At 39.8% G+C, this 13,236-nt stretch overlaps 1 long non-coding RNA gene across 2 annotated transcripts in view; it reads left to right on the top strand.

Annotated features, from left to right (window-relative positions):
* LOC110262110 overlaps nt 423-13,236 on the top strand; it is a 403,568-nt gene continuing 390,754 nt past the window's right edge. For both annotated transcript variants that reach the window (XR_002346687.1, XR_002346686.1), the window contains exon 1: nt 423-532. This is a non-coding gene — a long non-coding RNA (uncharacterized LOC110262110). The remainder of the gene's footprint in view (nt 533-13,236) is intronic.

Genomic DNA, 13,236 nt, shown 5'->3' with positions numbered 1-13,236 from the left:
TGACTTCCAAAAGGAGCAGTCCATCTACAAATGGGAATGGGATGGTATCTACAGCATAAAGCTGAGAAGAGACTGAGAGAAGTGTGTGCCTTTGCTGCTGGAAACCTCACTGATGTCAGTGGCACATTCTCAGGAATAGGGAGATGTGTGGGAGTTTGCTGCTGCCACTGCAGCCCCCTGCTGCTGGCCGCTCACTCCTGGAACCTTCGCTGACCAGACCCAGGAAGCCTTCCTGGAGCCGCATCTTCTGGATATACTATAGATCCCAGGTCTAACCACCAGCTCTTCTGGAGCACTCTTCTGTTACCTCCGCCCCCCTCCCCGCCCCCGGAGTTCAGCCTCTGGACTCTAGAGTTACAAGCCGGCCCGAGCACTGTGGTGGGGGGGTGCGGGCCGGAGTCCTGCCCCTGCGAGCACTTCTCGCGAGAACACCCCCAGGAGGCTAAGGTGAGCTCTACGGCAGAGAGCCTGAGGGGAGGGAAAAGGGATAGAAGGTGCTGCTGAAAGGCTGTTAACAAGGAGGAATGTTCGGGTAAGTGGACTGTACCAGCTCCCAGAAATGACTGCACCTCTACCCAGGTTGGGTCTGAAGGCGCCCTCAGAGCGTGTTCCCTGCAGTTCCTTGGGGCCCCGTCCGCCGCTGAGGGCCGGTCCCCGCCCGCTACTCACCCGGAATGGGTAGGAACAACCGCTGAATGGGCTTAAGCTGCTCTTCCAGATTCCTAAACTGAAAATAGAAATAAGGTTGACAGAAAACAAACAGTTTAAAAACAAAGGAAAAGACCATTTACTAAGCACCAACAGACCAACAGTATGCCGTTTACCATACTAGTTACTTTATATTAAATGTTTTTAAAATTTAACTTTTAAAAATAACTGGTACATTCATCAACTGCAGAAAATTCAACTATTAAGTGCATGTAGTGAAAAAGGTCTTCTTTTATCCTAATCTCTCTTTTTTTTAAAGAGCCAAAACTTTTTCTTTAATGCACTGTTTTGGAAATATTAAATATAAGCGTTAAATATGAAATCAGGGTTTTTTTTTAACTAAAAAATGTTTACTCTTTCCATAAAAATTATGCCTCTCCAAAATATTATTTTATATATAATATTCGTTTTGGATATCTTAGCATCACAACTAAGGGGGAAAACCTGAATTACTGTGATTATCTTTCAGTCCCTTTTTGTTTCCTTGGGGTTGCAGTTTGCTTAACCCATGCAGATTATGGGGGTTCTGGAAAGTATATACCATTTGATGTGCCATGAAGCTAGCCCTTGGTCCATTAGCTGTGGGACTCTGGGAAGTTGTTTGAATTCTTGGAACTTCACTTTGCTCTTCTGTAATTTGTATAGTATCATAGCCTGCAGGGTAGAAGGATTATCTCTGGGTTGAGCATCCCAGAACATGAACCTTGGCTTCATCAATATATTTTTTTTTGCTCCTGGGAAGATTGCTTAACCTTTCTATGCCTTGCGTTCTTTCTCTATGTTATGGGGATGTGATTACTTACCCTGTGGATTTGTTGAAAAAAAAAATGAGAAAATATATGTGTTGCGCTGGCTTGCGGTATCAAGTGCTATTTAGATAGTTTTATTCATTGTGTTAAGTTTGATAGTACCTGAAAAGTACTTGGTACTATTTAATAGTTCATAAAATCCCCCTTTTTTTCCTATAAATCAGTAATGAGTTGCTTTATAAGTCAGGTGTTGCATAATTTTATACTGGGGATTAATATAGATAACATTTTTATATGTGATCTTAAAACAACAGGAAATCAATTTAATAAAATATTTAGAGTTAAACATTTTTTATTAACTATTTCACAAGAAATGTGATCATGATGTCATTAGATTTTAATGTTATCTCATTGGACCTATGACCATAGATTTTTTGTTTTATGTATGTGTGGAGAAGAGTGAGGAAGGGAGACTATTTCCTTGCATGAATGATAGAAGGCAGGATGTTAAATACAAGGTTTATGTGGAAAGGTGACAAATGAACTATCCTGGTTGCCACCCTTAGGGGAAGAACGGTTTTGTTTAGAGAAAACCCCTGATAAGGCACTGGGAGGGGAGAAGAGAGCTGAAACTCAAGTCTTGTAAAATTCGCTAGGAGAAAAGGTGTCAACCCACTCTGTGATAGGATTTGAGAGAAGAGCAACAGGACTAGATTCTGAAATTCCAGTTGAGGAGAAGATAAAAAAATTTTTTTTGAAAAACATTTGCTTTTGTGTGGTTTTTCTGTTGCATAAATTTCCTGTCTTCAGTATAGTCTTATGCACTCAAATAATTTTGTGGAAATACAGGACGATGATTAAATTCCACTTGGGCTTATTATGCTTTATAAAAAGGGGACATACAGGAATGATGAAATGTTCTTATATTGAATTATTTTGTTGAACACAGAGGAGGAGATCATGAGAACTACTGCCGGTCTTGTAATTCATTTGAATTTGGGGGAAAATTACAATCAGTGGACTGGGAATTTGCATTTGTGATCTTGGTTTTAAGAGGTGATATCTGGATTATAGTTAGAAAATTATTTCTAAATGAATATAGTATTGGTTTTCTATTAATGCCACAACAACATGTCATGTATTTGGTGGCTTAAAATAATGCAGCTGTATTATCCTACAGTCCTATAGTTCAGAAGTCTGACATGAGTCTTCCTATATAAGGGGTTGGCAGGTCTGTAGTCCCTCCTGGAGGCTTTAGGGGAGAATCTGTCTCATTGGCTTTTCCAGCTTTAGGAGGCCACATGTTCCATGACTGGTGGCTCGCTTCCAGCATTGTTAAAGCCAGCATGAACAGGTGGGGTCCTTTCCATATCTCAACTCTCTGACCCTCTTTCAATGTATTTTTATTTTTTCTTTCTAGAGCTGCACCTGCAGCATATGGAAGTTCCCCAGCCAAGGATCTAATCAGAGCTGCAGCTGCTGGCCTATGCCACAGCCCCAGCAACACAGGATCTGAGCCACGTCTGCGACCTACACCACAGCTCATGGCAATGCTGGATTCTTAAACAACTAAGCAAGGCCATGGATTGAATGCACATCCTTACGAAGGCTATGTCAGGTTCTTAGCCCACTGAGCCACAGTGGGAAGTCCAGATCCTCTTTCCATAGTCTCACTATCCTCTCTAACTAGAGCTTGGAAGAGTTTTCAGCATTCAAGGACTCATGTGATTTTATTGGAAATCTTGGATGATCTCCCATCTCAACGTATTTAATCTTATTCACCTCTGCAAACTCGTTTGCCATGTTAAGGTCACATTTCATGAATTCTGGGGATGAAAATCAGGATGTATTTTGAGGTGGGGGGGCAATATTCTGCCTGACATGTATATGAAAGCTGAAATAGTAGAGAATGAGCCCCTTATATACTTAATATTATTGATTAATTTAGGCAGAACTTAAGCATTTATTCAAATAATGCTTTAATACCTTAAATATGAGGTATTATATGAAATATGAAAATAACTATTACTCTGTCAATAATGATGACTTGACAGCAAGCCCATTAAAATCTTTTTTTCCCAACCATCAGGAAATACTGCACTTTCACTCTAGTGGCTGTGTTGTATGGAATGCCCTTTTATTGTGGAGAAACAGCAGAAACTTATAGGGGGAGTCTTCTTGTGTATGGAGCTGGCACTAAGATGTATTCAGTACAGTGAATTAAAACTGTACACTGTTTCTCATAGTGGTACTTCTATGAATGGCGATCAGGTGCTAAAATACTATTAATAGTACACTTTGACTAAGTTCTAGGTAAATACACTTATATGGGCTTGCTTGCCTAGAGGCATAGTACTATTTTTTTCAGGAGAAAATGTGCAGTTTTTTTTTTACAACTGTGTTATAAATAAGCACAAGCTTCTTGTCAGTTAACAACAGCCTGCATTTATAATCCCTGTTTGGGAAGGTAAAGATAGACACACACATAAGAGCAGGCAGAGTAGAATAATGGACTTAGACCTTGATTGGAGCCCTGAGCTCAAGCTCGACTACTGAATGGCTGCAGGAAGAAATTGAACTAGATGGTACCCAGGTTCTTCTATTTGGGGCATTCTTTGTCTCTAATTTTTTCTTTATTATTATAGTAGATTTACAATGTTCTCGCAATTTCTGCTGTACTGCAAAGTGATCTAGATATATATATGTATATATATATATATATATATATGTATATATATATATATATATTCTTTTTCTCATATTATCTTCCATCATGTTCTATCCCAAGTGATTGGATATAGTTCCCTGTACTATACAGCAGGACCTCATTGCTTATCCATTCTAAGTGTAATAGTTTGCGTCTAGACTCCCAATCCATCCCACTCCCTCCCTCTCCCCTTTGGCAACCGCAAGTCTGTTCTCCATGTCTGTGAGTCTGTTTCTATTTTTTTTTTTGTTTTTTGTTTGTTTGTTTGTTTTGTATTTTTCTTTTTGCTTTTTAGGGCCACATCTATGGCATATGGAGGTTCCCAGACTAGGGGTCTAATTGGAGCTATAGCTGCCAGCCTACACCACAGCCACAGCAATGCCAGATCCAAGCTGTGTCTGTGACCTACACCACAGCTCATGGTAATCCTGGATCCTTAACCCACTGAGTGAGGCCAAGGATTGAACCCACAACTTAATGGTTCCTAGTCATATTAATTTCCACTGTGCCACAACAGGAGCTCCTGTTTCTGTTTTGTAGATAGGTTCATTTGTACTATATTTTAAATTCCACATATAAATGCTATTACATGATATTTGTCTTTCTCTTTCTGACTTACTTCACTTAGTATGAGAATCTCTAGTTGCATCCATGTTGTTGCAAATGGCGTTATTTTGTTCTTTTTTATGGCTGAATAGTGTTCCATTGTGTATATGTACCACATCTTCTTAATCTATTCATCTGTCGATGGACATTTAGGTCATTTCCATGTCTTGTCTATTGTAAATAGTGCTTCAATGAACATGTGAGCGCATGCATCTGTTTAGTGAATGTTGTGTCTGATATGTGCCCAGGAGTGGGATTACCATATCATATGGTAGTTCCATATTTAGTTTTCTGAGGTACCTCCATACAGTTTTCCATAGTGGTTGTACCATTTTATATTCCCACCAACAGTGTAGGAGGGTTCCCTTTTCTCCACACCCTCTCCAGCATTTGTTATTTGTAGACATAAATCATGCCCATCTTGACCTGTGTGAAGTGTTACCTCATTGTAGCTTTGATTTGTATTTCTCTAATAATCAGTGATGTTAAATATTTCTTCACGTGCCTGTTGGCCATCCATATGTCTTCTTTGGAGAAATGTCTATTTAGGTCTCCTGCCCATTTGTATTTCATTTCTTTACTGGCAGAAATCAGAGACAACTGCTAACCCTATTCCATAGTGACAGACTTAGGCTTCATGAAGAGCTGCTATTGCAGACTGGTCAGTCTTCATTGTAACTGTTAGGCTGCATCTCCTCAGCCCGTCGTCTGTCCTGTATCTTTTAAACTTCAAAAGCACCACCATCTCCATACCATGATCTCTGGGTATCAGGAATTTCAAGCACATCTAGGGCTAAGTTGGATGAGTCTGGAGTATGTTTTTCCTTTAGCTGTAACTCAGATCCTTGATTATACTGGAAAACATGACCATTAAGAATTGTTAATTTAAAAAAAAGAGAATTGAATAATTAAGATTGAATGAAGGAGTTGAACATTCTACAAAAATTTATCATTCTAAAAAATACTTTTTGAACATCTGTGTGCCAGGCACTATTTTAAGTAGACAGTAAATAGACACTATCTCTGTCTTTATGGAGTGTATATAATAGTAGAGTGGGAAATACATAACAAACAAATAAGTCAGTAAATCTTACAGTATATAAAGAGGCAATAAGTGCTAGGAAAGGACAAAAATAGCAGGATAAGGGAGATAGGATTGGGGGTGAATGTCACAATTTAAAATAGGGAGTTAGTAAAATGGGAAAAAGACAGTCTTTTCAGCAGTATTGCTGGCAAACCTCCACAGCTGCATGCAAATCAATGGAACTAGAACACACCCTCACACCATGTGCAAAAATAAACTCAGAATGGCTTAAAGACGTAAATATAAGACAAGACACCATCAAACTCCTGGAAGAGAACATAGGCAAAACATTTGCTGACATCAACCTTATGAGTATTTTCTCAGGTCAGTCTCCCAAAGCAATAGAAATTAGAGCAAAAATAAACCCATGGGACCTCATCAAACTGAAAAGCTTTTGCACAGCAAAGGAAACCAAAAAGAAAACAAAAAGACAGTTTACAGAATGGGAGAAAATAGTTTTGAATGATGCAACTGACAAGGGCTTAATCTCTAGAATATACAAGCAACTTACACAACTCAACAGCAGAAAAGCCAACACCCCACTTGAAAAATGGGCAAAAGACCTGAATAGGCATTTTTATTTTTATTTATTTATTTATTTATTTTTATTTTCCCACTGTACAGCAAGGGGGTCAGGTTATCCTTACATGTATACATTACAATTACATTTTTCCCCCACCCTTTGTTCTGTTGCAACATGAGTATCTAGACATAGTTCTCAATGCTATTCAGCAGGATCTCCTTGTAAATCTATTCTAAATTGTATCTGATAAGCCCAAGCTCCCGATCCCTCCCACTCCCTCCCCCTCCCATCAGGCAGCCACAAGTCTCTTCTCCAAGTCCATGATTTTCTTTTCTGAGGAGATGTTCATTTGTGCTGGATATTAGATTCCAGTTATAAGTGATATCATATGGTATTTGTCTTTGTCTTTCTGGCTCATTTCACTCAGGATGAGATTCTCTAGTTCCATCCATGTTGCTACAACTGGCATTATGTCATTCTTTTTTATGTCTGAGTAGTATTCCATTGTGTATATGTACCACCTCTTCCGAATCCAATCATCTGTCGATGGACATTTGGGTTGTTTCCATGTCCTGGCTATTGTGAATAGTGCTGCAATGAACATGCAGGTGCACGTGTCTCTTTTAAGTAGAGTTTGTCTGGATAGATGCCCAAGAGTGGGATTGTGGGGTCATATGGAAGTTCTATGTATAGATTTCTAAGGTATCTCCAAACTGTTCTCCATAGTGGCTGTACCAGTTGGCATTCCCACCAACAGTGCAGGAGGGTTCCCTTTTCTCCACAGCCCCTCCAGCACTTGTTATTTGTGGATTTATTAATGATGGCTATTCTGACTGGTGTGAGGTGGTATCTCATGGTAGTTTTGATTTGCATTTCTCTTATAATCAGCGATGTTGAGCATTTTTTCATGTGTTTGTTGGCCATCTGTATATCTTCTTGGAGAAATGTCTATTCAGGTCTTTTCCCCATTTTTCCATTGATTGATTGGTTTTTGCTGTTGAGTTGTATAAGATGTTTTATATTCTAGAGATTAAGCCCTTGTCGGTTGCATCATTTGAAACTATTTTCTCCCATTCTGTAAGTTGTCTTTTTGTTTTCTTTTTGGTTTCCTTTGCTGTGCAAAAGCTTTTCAGTTTGATGAGGTCCCATGGGTTTATTTTTGCTCTAGTTTCTATTGCTTTGGGAGACTGACCTGAGAAGATATTCATGATGTTGATGTCAGAGAGTGTTTTGCCTATGTTTTCTTCTAGGAGTTTGATGGTGTCCTGTCGTATATTTAAGTCTTTCAGCCATTTGGAGTTTATTTTTGTGCATGGTGTGAGGGTGTGTTCTAGTTTCATTGCTTTGCATGCAGCTGTCCAGGTTTCCCAGCAATGCTTGCTGAATAGACTTTCTTTTTCCCATTTGATGTTCTTGCCTCCCTTGTCAAAGATTAATTGACCATAGGTGTCAGGGTTTATTTCTGGGTTCTCTATTCTGTTCCATTGGTCTGTCTGTCTGTTTTGGTACCAGTACCACACTGTTTTGATGACTGTGGCTTTGTAGTATTTCTTGAAGTCTGGGAGCGTTATGCCTCCTGCTTGGTTTTTGTTTCTCAGGATTGCTTTGGCGATTCTGGGTCTTTTGTGCTTCCATATAAATGTTTGGATTGTTTGTTCTAGTTCTGTGAACAATGTCATGGGTCATTTGATAGGGATTGCCTTGAATCTGTAGATTGCTTTGGGTAGTATGGCCATTTTTACAATATTGATTTTCCCAATCCAGGAACATGGAATATCTTTCCATTTCTTTACATCTTCTTTGATTTCTTTGATTAAAGTTTTATAGTTCTCGGCATATATAGGTCCTTTACCTTCTTGGTCAGGTGTATTCCGAGGTATTTGATTTTGTGAGGTACAATTTTAAAAGGTATAATTTTTTTGTATTCCTTTTCTAATGTTTCATTGCTGGTATACAGAAATGCAACTGACTTCTGAATGTTAATCTTATATCCTGCCACTTTGCTGAATTTATTAATCAGTTCAAGGAGTTTTGGGTTGAGTCCTTAGGGTTTTCTATGTATAGTATCATGTCATCTGCATACAGTGACAGTTTTCTCTCTTCTCTTCCTATATGGATGCCTTTTATTTCTTTTGTTTGTCTAATTGCTCTGGTCAGGACTTCCAAATCTATGTTGAAGAGCAGTGGTGAGAGTGGGCATCCCTGTCTTGTTCCCGATTTGAGTGAGAAGGGTTTCAGTTTTTCCCCTTGAGGATTATATTTGCTGTGGGTTTATCATAAATGGCTTTGATTATATTCAGGAATGTTCCCTCTATACCCACTTTGGCGAGGGTCTTGATCATGAATGGATGTTGGCCTTTGTCAAATGCTTTTTCTGCGTCTATTGAGATGATCATATGATTTTTGACTTTTTTTTGTTAATGTGGTGTATGATGCTGATTGATTTGCGTATGTTGAACCATCCTTGTGAACCTGGGATGAACCCAACCTGGTCATGGTGTATAATTTTTTTGGTATGTTGTTGGATTCGGTTGGCTAAGATTTTGTTGAGAATTTTTGCATCTATATTCATCAATGATATTGGCCGATAGTTTTCTTTTTTGGTGGTATCTCTGCCTGGTTTTGAAATGAGGGTGATGGTGGCCTCATAGAATGTCTTTGGGAGTATTCCTTCTTCTTCAAACTTTTGAGAGAGTTTAAGGAGGATGGGCACCAATTCCTCTTTATATGTTTGATAAAATTCACCCGTGAAGCCATCTGGTCCTGGACTTTTATTTGTGGGGAGTGATTTTATGACCTCTTCAATTTCATTTCTAGTGATGGATCTGTTCAGTTGGTCTGTTTCTACTTGATTCAGTTTTGGCAGGCTGTAAGATTCTAGAAAATTGTCCATTTCTTCCAGATTGTCAAACTTGTTGACATATAGTTGTTCATAGTATTCTCTTATGGTTTTTTGTATTTCTGCTGTATCTGTTGTGATTTTTCCTTTTTCATTTATAATTTTGGTGATTTGGGTTCTTTCTCTCCTCTTTTTAGTGAGTCTGGCCAGGGGTTTGTCAATTTTGTTCACCTTTTCAAAGAACCAGCTCTTGGTTTTATTAATTTTCTCTATTGTTTTCTGAGTCTCTATTTTATGGATTTCTTCTTTGATCTTTATAATTTCCTTCCTTCTGCTGACTTTAGGACTTTTTTGTTCTTCTTTTTCTAATTCATTTAGGTGGAGGGTTAAGTTGTCAATTTGGGATCTTTCTTCTTTTTTGAGAAAGGCCTGGATTGCTATAAATTTCCCTCTGAGCACTGCTTTCGCAGCATCCCATAGGTTTTGAGAGGTTGTGTCTTCATTATCATTTGTTTCAAGGTAGTTTTTAATTTCCTTCTTGATTTCCTCATTGACCCACTGGTTTTTTAGTAGCATGTTGTTTAGTCTCCATGTAGTAGGTTTCTTCTCTTTCCTTTTCCCATGGTTGATTTCTAATTTCATGGCATTGTGGTCAGAGAAGATACTTGAGATAATTTCTATGCTCCTAAATTTATTGAGGTTCGCTTTGTGTCCCAATATGTGGTCGATTCTTGAGAATGTTCCATGAGCATTTGAGAAGAATGTGTATTCTGCTTTTTTTGGATGTCGTGTCCTGAAGATATCGATTAAGTCTAACTTTTCTATTGTTTCCTTTAGGATCTCTGTTGCTTTATTGGTTTTCTGTCTAGAGGATCTGTCCATTGATGTGAGGGGGGTATTTAGGTCTCCTACTATGATTGTATTCTCATCAATATCTCCCTTTATGTCTGTTAATATTTGTTTTATGTATCTGGGTGCTCCTATATTTGTTTTATGTGTCTATATTTGTTTTATGTATCTGGGTGCTCCTATATTTGCTCCTATATTCGGGGCATATATGTTCTCTCCTTGGATGGATCCCTTAATCATTAAATAGTGTCCTTCTTTGTCTTTCTTTATGTCTTTTGTTTTAAAGTCTATTTTGTCTGATATGAGTGTTGCGACTCCTTCTTTTCTGTCTTGTCTATTGGCGTGAAATATTTTTCCCCACCCTTTCACTTTCAATCTATATGTATCTTTTGTCCTAAGGTGAGTTTCTTGTAGGCAGCATATTGAAGGTTTTTGCCTTTTTATCCACTCAGCCACTCTGTGTCTTTTGATTGGGGCATTCAGTCCATTGACATTTAAGGTGATAATTGATAGATGATTATTTATTGCCATTTGAACCTCGTGTTCCAGTTGATTCTATGGTTCTCCATTCGTCCTTTCTTTTTTTTTTTTTTTTGGTTGGATGGCCTCCTGTTGTTATCTGCTTGAGTGTATTTTTTTTTTTCATTTTTTGCAAATGCAATATTTGGTTTTGGCTTGTGGTTGCCCTGTTTTTTAAATATGCTAACCCCTTCCCATAATTGTGTGTTTTAGCCTGATGGTCCTGTAAGTTCAAACCCTTCATTACTATATTAAAATTAAGAAGAGAAACATACAAACAAACAAAAAGGGTTATTTACTTCCTAACATCCCTGCCCACATTTTATGGTTTTGATGACTCTTTTTTTTTTTTTTTTTTTTTTTTTTTTGTCTTTTTGCTATTTCTTTGGGCCGCTCCCGCGGCATATGGAGGTTCCCAGGCTAGGGGTCTAATCGGAGCTGTAGCTACTGGCCGACGCCAGAGCCACAGCAACGTGGGATCCGAGCCGCGTCTGCAACCTACACCACAGCTCACGGCAACGCCAGATCATTAACCCACTGAGCAAGGGCAGGGACCTAACCCGCAACCTCATGGTTCCTAGTCGGATTCGTTAACCACTGCGCCACGACGGGAACTCTTGATGACTCTTTTTTATTTTTTTCTTTTTAATTTTATTTTGTTTGAAGCATGTTCATGATTAAATCTGTATGCTGGCTTATTTGAGTGACTGCTCTCTGATTGCGCTTTCCTCAGTCCTAGTTCTTCTTCTTCTTCTTCTTCTTCTTTTTTTTTCTTTTCTTTTTTCTTCCCTTTCCTTCCTTTTTTTTTGGTTTAGAGAAGCCCTTTCAATATTTCCTTTAACCTGGGTTTTGTGTTGCTGTATTCTTTAAGTTTTTGTTTGTTGGGAAAAATTTTTATTTCCCCTTCTATTTTAAATGATATTCTTTCTGGATAGAGTATTCTAGGTTGCATATTTTTTCCTTTTAGCACTTTCAATATCTCTTGCCATTCCCTCCTGGCCTGTAGTGTTTCTGTAGAGAAATCAGCTGATATTCTTATGGGGGTTCCCTTGTAGGTAACATTCTGTTTTTCTCTTGCTGCCTTTAGGATCCTCTCTTTATCACTAACTTTTGCCATTTTTATTATGATGTGTCTTGGTGTGGGTCTGTTTGGGTTCAGTGTGTTTGGGGCCCTCTGTGCTTCTTGTATCTTGAACCCAGTATCCTTTAGATTTGGGAAGTTTCCATCGATAATTTCTTCAAATATATTTTCCATCCCCTTCTCTTTTTCTACTCCTTCTGGAATTCCTATTATGCGTAGATTGGCCCGTTTTATATTATCCCATAGGTCTCTTATATTGCTTTCCAGTTTTTTGATTCGGTTTTCTGTCTGTTGACTGGATTGAGTGATTTCCATTATTCTATCTTCCATATCACTGATTCGTTCTTCTGCATTATTCATTCTGGTTTTTACTGCCCCTAGTTCAGTTTGCATCTCTGCAAATGAATGTTCTAGTTTTCCTTGGCTCCTCCTTATATTTTCTAGTTCCTCTCTGAGGGTATCTGCATTACTGTTCATGTCTTTTCTTAATTCCTTCAGTATTTTCACTGTTTCTCTTTTGAACTCCAGGTCTGTCTGACTGCAGAGATCTGTTTCATTGCTGACTGTTTTAGGTGAGTTCTCCTGTTGGTTTGACTGGGGGTGGTTTCTCAGCATCTTCATCTTGCTTGTTGTTTTCTTTCTTCTGAGGGAGTTGTACTCTCTGTTATCGGCAGTGTTTGCCTTGTCACTGCCGTGGATTATTTCCTGAGGGCTGGCATTGTTGGTCAATCTTTTTTGAGGCAGTGTGGCTTTTCTGGAGTGTTGATGGGGCTAACAGTGTTTCTTTGAAGCAAAGGAGGGCTTCCTGAGGGCAGACAGGACTGGGAGGTCCACCCACGATGGTAGCAGATTTCACTTGGTCATGCAGAGCTTGCTCTGGTGTTTTTAGGCTGTGGGGTTCTTGCAGGTGGTTGGCGGTGTTGAGCAGCTGTTCCTCAGGAGTGCAACATCCCCTGGGGGCTGGAGCAGCTATCTGGGTCACTGAGAACCTAAGAGTCTCTTCCCTAGGGCAGCCCAACTCAGAAGGACAGCCTGAGAATGTAGGTGGATCTTTTCACAATCTGGCCGAGCTTTTGCAGCTTTTCTGGGCTGCAGGGGCTCTTCCAGGGGGCTGGTGGTGCTGAGCAGTTATTCCGCGGGAGTGGGGCACCCCCTGGGGGCTTGGGCGGGTAGCAGGGCCACTGGAAATCCAAGAGGCTCCTCCCCAGGGCAGCCCGACTCAGAAAGACCGTCTGAGATCTTTTCCCGACGCAGCCAGGCTTGTTGCAGCTTTTCTGGGCTGCAGGGGGTCCTGCCTGGAGCTGGCAGTCCTATGCAGCTGGTCCACTAGGTCTCAGCACCCCCTGGGGGCTTGGGCGGGTCGCAGGGCCGTTGGAGGCCCAAGAGGCTCCTCCCCAGGGCAGCCCGACTCAGAAAAACCGTCGGAGAATTAGGCCGATCTATTCACGGCCTGGCTAGGCTTGTTCTAGCTTTTCTGGGCTGCAGGCCTTTTCTCGGGGGCTGGTGGTGTTTGGTGCTGCTCTGCGGAAGTGTAGCCCCTCCAAAGGGCAAGCAGGCCTGTGCAGGAATAG

The sequence above is a fragment of the Sus scrofa genome, chromosome 8, assembly GCF_000003025.6.
Source record: "Sus scrofa isolate TJ Tabasco breed Duroc chromosome 8, Sscrofa11.1, whole genome shotgun sequence".
Classification (NCBI taxonomy): domain Eukaryota; kingdom Metazoa; phylum Chordata; class Mammalia; order Artiodactyla; family Suidae; genus Sus; species Sus scrofa.
This window is presented reverse-complemented; position numbering and strand designations above follow the sequence as displayed.